The sequence below is a fragment of the Theobroma cacao genome, chromosome 3, assembly GCF_053813885.1.
Source record: "Theobroma cacao isolate CCN51 chromosome 3, ASM5381388v1, whole genome shotgun sequence".
Classification (NCBI taxonomy): domain Eukaryota; kingdom Viridiplantae; phylum Streptophyta; class Magnoliopsida; order Malvales; family Malvaceae; genus Theobroma; species Theobroma cacao.
In genome coordinates this window covers 9,483,534-9,491,056 of record NC_142641.1, presented here as the reverse complement: position 1 = coordinate 9,491,056, position 7,523 = coordinate 9,483,534, and positions in this window count along the sequence as shown.

Here is a 7,523-nt window from a genome sequence, read left to right as displayed (position 1 = left end):
ATATGAGTATATGTGGCTATATTTGATAAATTGCATTGAAAATTTATGTAAGCTATTTTTACTATGCAGGCTGGGTAAATAAATAAAAGCCACGTTATACTGTCGAAATTTTATTAAAATTGGTGAGTTTAGTCACTGTAGTGACGGGTTTTCGTGGACTGCCTATTAGAGGGGCACGGTAAACCCGGTTATATAGTTACTCCAGTTGTAGAGGCGAGGAAGGTGACTCCCGGGGTAGTATTAGAGCTCACTTCACGTCGAACCCCCACGTGAATGTGTAACTAGGCCAACACCAAGGAACGGCTTGTTTTAAAAATAAAAATGTGTTTCACATGTAAATGTTATAACAACCTTGGCCGACTCGGTTAGATGCCTTGGCCAAGGTATCCCCGAGGATTAATTTTGGCTTGAGCCTTGTTTTCTTTTATAAAAAACATAAGCCTTAACAACTATTTTGGTAAATTACAAATATTTTATGGTTTAAGAAATAAATTGAAAACATTATGAAATGGTTTGTGATTTGTTGTTTAAACTTGCCTCCTTGTTACTCGCCTTTAAATATTTATGATAATGTTTGTTTACTCATTAGGATTGCAAAATCTCACCCACCTCCTTTCCAAACATTTCAGGGCTGTGGTAGCTTGTAGATACCCTATTTTGTCGAGGATTCCAGTTGACATCTCTACCACACAGACGTAGGTTTCTAGCACCAACACTGGGTGTATTTTGGGCCACTTGTCATTGTAACCATTATTGTACATTATAACTTTCTAAATTTTTGTATGTGTGAATTTATTTTACTTACACGTTACAAAAGATTTCTTACACGTGTTTCTATAAATATTATTTTATATAAAAAATGCTATATTTTAATCAATATTTTGAATAGTGATATTTATCTATAAATCCTTTTAAAATATTTTTATCTTTTGATTTGCTTGAGCAGGAAACTACTGGAAATTGTTTAAAAACGATTGCTCACAGGAAACGAAAGAAACTGATATGTAAGCCTTACGGGGTTCTTGTTGGCATTCCAGGTAATGAGTGTCAATCGGGACGTCGCGACGATTGTCATGGGCCCGAGGGAGGTTCCGAGTTGTGACATATAGAATGCCATGGTACCTACCAAAAGGAGAATACAAGTGGACACCTCAATCTAGGTCCCAACTGCCTCTGAATATGAAAACATGAAGTTGAAGAGTGAGTATAAACCTAGTGAGTGAACATAGGAAAGAAACAAGCAAACGATAAGGAAAGTGTAGAAATCATGATGCACTTATGTTAAAAACAATGCAATTTAGTTTAATCCCTTAGCGTTGAAAGATCCATGGTTAACCATGAAGTTGAAAAGAGTAAAAACTACAACAGAATCCAAGCAAGACAAACATGGCAGAGGAAATCTCGCTGCAGTGAGAATAAAATTTCACTGTAGCAAAATTTAACCCAAAAATTATGAACCAACCACCCAAGAGTTTCTCGCTGCAGTAAAAACTAGGGCTGGCATTTTACCCAACCACTCGAGGGTTTCTTGCTGCAGCGAAAACCAGGGCTATTAAGTTAGAGGAATTTTTGTCACAATAAAAATCCATTTTTGCTACAATGAAAATCCATTTTTGCTGTAATGAAAATCAATTTGGAAGCAATTAACAATTTCAACATTCAACATTCAGTGCAATGACATAACATTTCCTTAACCTTTCTATGGTATGTGTAAACACATATACAACTCCCGTCTCACCAACTCATGTGCACTCCCACACCGCACATAGCTAGAATCATCATGTGCATTCCCACACTGCACAAGGCAATATCATCATGTGTACTCCCACACTGCACATGGCATATATCATTAGCGTGTGCACTTCCACACCGCACACCACCATCACCGTCATGTGCACTCCCACACTGTACATGGCATATATCATCAGCGTGTGCACTCCCACACCGCACACCACCATCACCGTCATGTGCACTCCCACACCACACACGTACGATTACAAATGTCACACAATAGTGCCATTCAATGTATAACACACACATTAACATAATGTACAAACACATGCATTCATCACATTATATATTTCATAACATAAAAACATTTCATCAAGGGTTTTAAAGAAAATACCAATAAAACATTTCAAGTAATTCAATCACACATATATTCATTTATCCCAAAACATTTTAATGCAAGTTCACTCACTTGTTTTTGTTGATTCTTTAATTGACTCCAACTTCTACTAATGCTCCAAGTGGAGATGTGGGGTCTCGCTGGGACCTATCACACACAATAGCATCACAACCAACTCAATTGACATGAATATTATTCCAAAAGCTATTTTCTAAATCAAACTTTACTAGTTATTCCTCACTAGTTTCCAATTACCATTTGACTAGCTATTTATTTACTCTACCCTAGTCACACTAGAAATAAGTATGTAACCTTTAACAATAAAACAACCCATAATTCTAATTATTGGCCATTCATCAACAACTTAAAATCAAATCTAACTCACTACTCACCTTGGTGGTTTTGTAGTTAAATTCCTTTTCAAAAGTTTTCAAGCTATTATGGAAAGTCTCTCTCTCTCTTTCTCTTTCTCTCTCTCTCTCTCTCTCTTTCTCTCTCTAAAATATCCAACTAGTGAGAGAAAGTATTGAGGAAAGACTTTTAAGGGTTCTTGAGATGTAGAAGTGAAAGAGCATGAAAAATCCTATGACAAGATATATAAAACATAAGATTTTGGGTTATCATGAGAAAATCGTAAAGGTTTCAAGGGAGGCTTCCATGGAAGATGGAAAACGTGAAATGGGGAGGAGAAATGGGAAAAAGAAGAAGAAACTGCTGGAAGTGAGGAAAAAGTGCTGGAAAATTAGATATTTATGCTTAAAATTGACTAAAGTTCTTTTTATTTACAAAAATGCCATTACATAGTTGACTTTGCCTTCTTTTTTCCTTTTGGTTCAGACTTTTTACTCTTTTGAAACTAAGAAAAGGTCCACAATAGATTAGAGGTATTAGAGTTCATGAAAACTTTGAAATTTATACTCAATACCAAAATGACCATTTTACCCTTATTATGGAAATTATCATTATTTTTATTTTCTTCGTTTATTTCATTATTATATACCTCATTTATTTATTTCTTAGGCCTACTTAGACTTTAATTATATTAGAAAAACCCACTTCTAGGAGCTCACCAAGGAAATGACAAAACTACCCCTAATGCATGCCATCATGTTTACCTCCGCTACACGTTTATGAAGGTCGATGTTTCACATATATATAGTATGGAAATTGAGAAATTGACACCCCCTACTCACCGTACAATAGCGGGATACTACATCGCTATTAACTTGGATGCGTATCTAGCTAATTCTACTTGCCAATCACCCGTTACCTCGTCTGGCACGCCACCATCGTAATTTTCCTCATTTACGTTTCCTAGCAACAATTCAGACTCAATATCTTTAATTCCACACATGTACGGGCAGCACTTCAATCAACCAATCCTTAACCTAATTTCATAGTTAATCTAATAACATCAAATCTCACAACCAATATAAGCATTGTTTCTAACCCATAATCATATAGCATAAACAATCAAGGATTAGGCCAAAATTTATCTTACCTTTCCTCAATAATTTATCTTGATCTAAAACCAAGAAATCTCAAGCTCCTTGGTAGTGTAATTTCACATTCCTTGCGAATCACCAACATGCATGTTTTTCTTGGCACCCACACGGTATTCTTTTGCTGTCGTAAACATTTTCACACATTATAATCGATTGCATTCAACCAAACTAACAATTTCTATCTTCTTTACCTTGAAATCTCCAAGCCAAACTATCAAAATCTCTTTAAACTTCAACAATGGTGTGTGGATAGGGAGGAAAACCTCTCAGTTTTCTCTTTTCTTCTTTCTTTCAAGCCGTTTCTCTTTCTTTCTTTCCTCTCAATCTTTCCTCTCCTCTCGAATGGAAGCTTCACAAGGCCCTCTCCTCTTCATTTCTCTCCCAAATGGGCGGATCTCTCATGGGACTCACTTGTTTTCTTCACCTTTTTCTTTTAAAACCCGAGCCCTTCCTTGCATGTTTCTTTTCTTTTCTTTCCTTTCTCTCTTTTCTTCTTTGTTATGGGCAGATCTTTCAAGGCAAAAGCCTTGAAATGGCTTTCACTCTCATTTCCTCATACATGGGCGGATTGCCCAAGGAAATGGCACATTTCCTTTCATTTCATCCCAATTCACATTTCATTTCATCTCTTTTATTTTCCAATTGTCATCCCCGCATTTGGCCACTTTTTCATCCAATAATGTTTCATGCATTTTTCCACCTTGAATCTTATTTGACTTCCCTCAAAACAAATAGGATTTCATTCAACTAAATTATTCTTTCTTTTTCTTATTAAATTAAATCAAGTATATTAATCCTACTTTTTCCTTTAAATACCATGGGCTATTTTTGCTAAACGATGGTTTTCTTTCACTTAAATATCTTTTATTCTTTTTCCCTTTATTATCCTTCACATGGTGGGGTCCCACATGTTTCCCACTAACTTTATCCTTTTTACATGCAATCATTTGCATGTAATAGTAACTTCACATGCAATTTTCATCTAGCTAAGTAATTTCACTTGCATCCTATTTGAATTTCATCTTGGTTTTCATAATACAAATATATAAACACATTGAATATTCACTTAGCTTAAAATGGAGAAATTGCACATAAGTCCTCCAACTTTTTCTTATTTACCATTTGACCTTCCAAACTTTTCATCTTTTACAATTTGATTCTTCCAACATTTCTTTAATTTCAATTTCCTTCTATCTTTCTTTCTTTATACTTGTACAAATAGAATATCAAATCTGCACTTCACCAAAATGTCACCATAATATTTAAATATATGCTTACTTACTCTTACTTTATTAAATAAAAGCACGCGAGCTCCACTTACGTCTTTTTTCCTCAAAATTTATTCTTACTTCTTCTCCCCCACTTAGATGAACCATATACTCCTCTTTTATGACAAATTTCAACAACAAATAAAATATTAATATTTTAATATTATTTTATCTAAAAATTATTATTTTATTTCAAATTTTTTCACTTGTCTCCTCGAGACTCAAAATGTCTCACTTTGTCCCGGTTCACTTCCAAATCATCTTTTAACTCGCTAATTCATCCTCAATAAAAAAATTATTATTTAATTACTATTTTATCGCGTGTGAAATATTTTATTCTAAAATATTCCTTTTCCTCCGTCACCACTCTTTGGCACTTAAATTTACATCAATTGACCCTTCGTCTTATCGATAATATCTTATTGACTTCTATACGAGGGTACGATATGTTACAGTTAAGTTAATGAGGTTACTTTTTGATCCTAGAAGGTGAATGTTTGAATGCGGCCAAGGGATAGAAAGATCCTGTTGAACTTTAGTATTTTGCAGGTTATAGGATGATTTCTGCTACGCAAGAAAAAGGCCCCACCATTGATACAGAGAGTACAGAGGTATGATCTTGAATGTTGATTTGCCTTGGATAGCCAGGATGTGCAAAGGATGGAAGCCACAAAGCTGGTGGTGGAAAGTGAGGCCGAGAGGAGCATGACACCCCAGATTCAGATGGAAAGCTTGGAAGGAGGTAATTCAGAACTTATGAATGGCCTCAAATAAAGTTAACCAATGCTAAGGAGATGGGAGAAAAAAAGTGATTAAAGGTTTGTAAAGTAAAAGAAGATAATAAAAACACAAACAAACATATTAACAGAATGATACCAGAGTTCTTGGTGAGTGATGAGGGAAAAAAATAGAAAGAGAAAAGAAAGGGTCGGGGTGGGGTTATGGAGAGCGATGAAGCGGTTAAGAAAGAGAATGTGGGGTGAGGGGGAACAAGGAGCCGATTTTTGGCTGAAAAAGACACAAAAGCTGTAGTGGCACAAATTTTGCAGGCAAACCGAGAAAAGAAATCCAATGGAGCAGATTAGGCTGGCTGAAATGAGAGGGCAAGGGTGATGGAGTGAGACAACGAGGGTGAAAAGGGTTAGTTGAGAGAGCAATGAGGTAAGTAGAATGGAGAGAGAGTCCCGGATGATGTCTCCTGGTGTTATGGTGGTGAAGGTATAGTTGAGTTCATATGGGAAATGCAGACAAGCACAATCACAAAGTCCTATATGGAATGCATTTGCAAAATTAGGCCAGATATTTTTGAGACTTTGGCACAAGCTGTGGGTGCTTCAACACGTTCAAGAGGGACACAATGACGACGCCGGTAGGGTATCGGGGGGTGAGAATCACAGGGGAGGTTTTTCTTTGGTCTGGAAAGTTTTGAGGGTTGGCATTGTACAGTGAGTTTATGGTTTGCAAAGCCAAGCTAACGGGAGGAATGGTCGGATGGAACGCTACTGGGTAAGGCTGAGACAGGGGAGTGAGTGAGCTGAATGCGAGAAAGGGAGCTGTAGTCGCATCACATGTTAATACAGCAATTAGAATTAGAGGTGGAAAATGATTATGCCAAAACAAGTCTCCTGTCTTCCTTGGCTAGAGACTAGCTATGGCAAACTGTATTTTTCATATGAGAAAATGAAAGGATCGACAAATTTAAAAAAAAAAATAATTCTATCAACATGGCATCTACATAATCTTCGGCATATATCAATCTTTTGATAATGTGAGGGTTGGGTACGTTGGTAGAAATTATTGGTTCAATTCTTAGTCCTCTCTTCTGTTACTGTAAAAGCATCCACAAAAAAAAGGCGCCATTGCTCAGTTTTATTATTAAATTGATAAAAAATGTATTGAAAAGTAATAAACAGAAAAAAAATTAAACTTGGAAATCATATATGTCACCTATTTATAAATATGAAAATTCAAAACTGAAAAGTAAAAGTTTCATTTGGTTAATACTTTAACTATTTGTTTTTTTATCTTTTTGAAAAATTGTTACAAAAACCAAAAATAATATCATAATTGATTTAAAATGGATAAGTAATTAAATTGTAGTACCAATTATAATATAATTAGTTTATAAAAAAGTAGAATCATGTTTTATGCCATTTAAAAAATTACATATTTTAGTTTTTAATCTATAAAAAAAATTATTCTATTTTGTATCAAAATGCTTTTTGTTTCTACTTTGTAATCTCAAAAGCAAACAGCAAACAGCAAAATATGAGCCAAAATTAATATTCCACTTGAAGGAGCCTTGTCTCCTATATATCAATCTTACGTTCCTAGGAAATTGGCCAAGAATGGCAACAAGTAACAACCTCAACTTCACATTGGGAGCCTGGCTACAAAGAAACCTTTATCAGTATCTACAGAGAGACCAAGAAGGGACTTTTAGTGCCCAAAGGGTTAAAGCATGCGGGCATGTAAGCATATACAAGCATAATTGTTATAGTATGTCTTCTTACTTGGGCCCCGCAATTTAGTGTCCACAAAGAGCTAAAGCATTGTTGTAATTTACTCAAAAACAAAGTGCCCACTTGTTACACTCATTTTGCAAATCATCCTATAAATTAT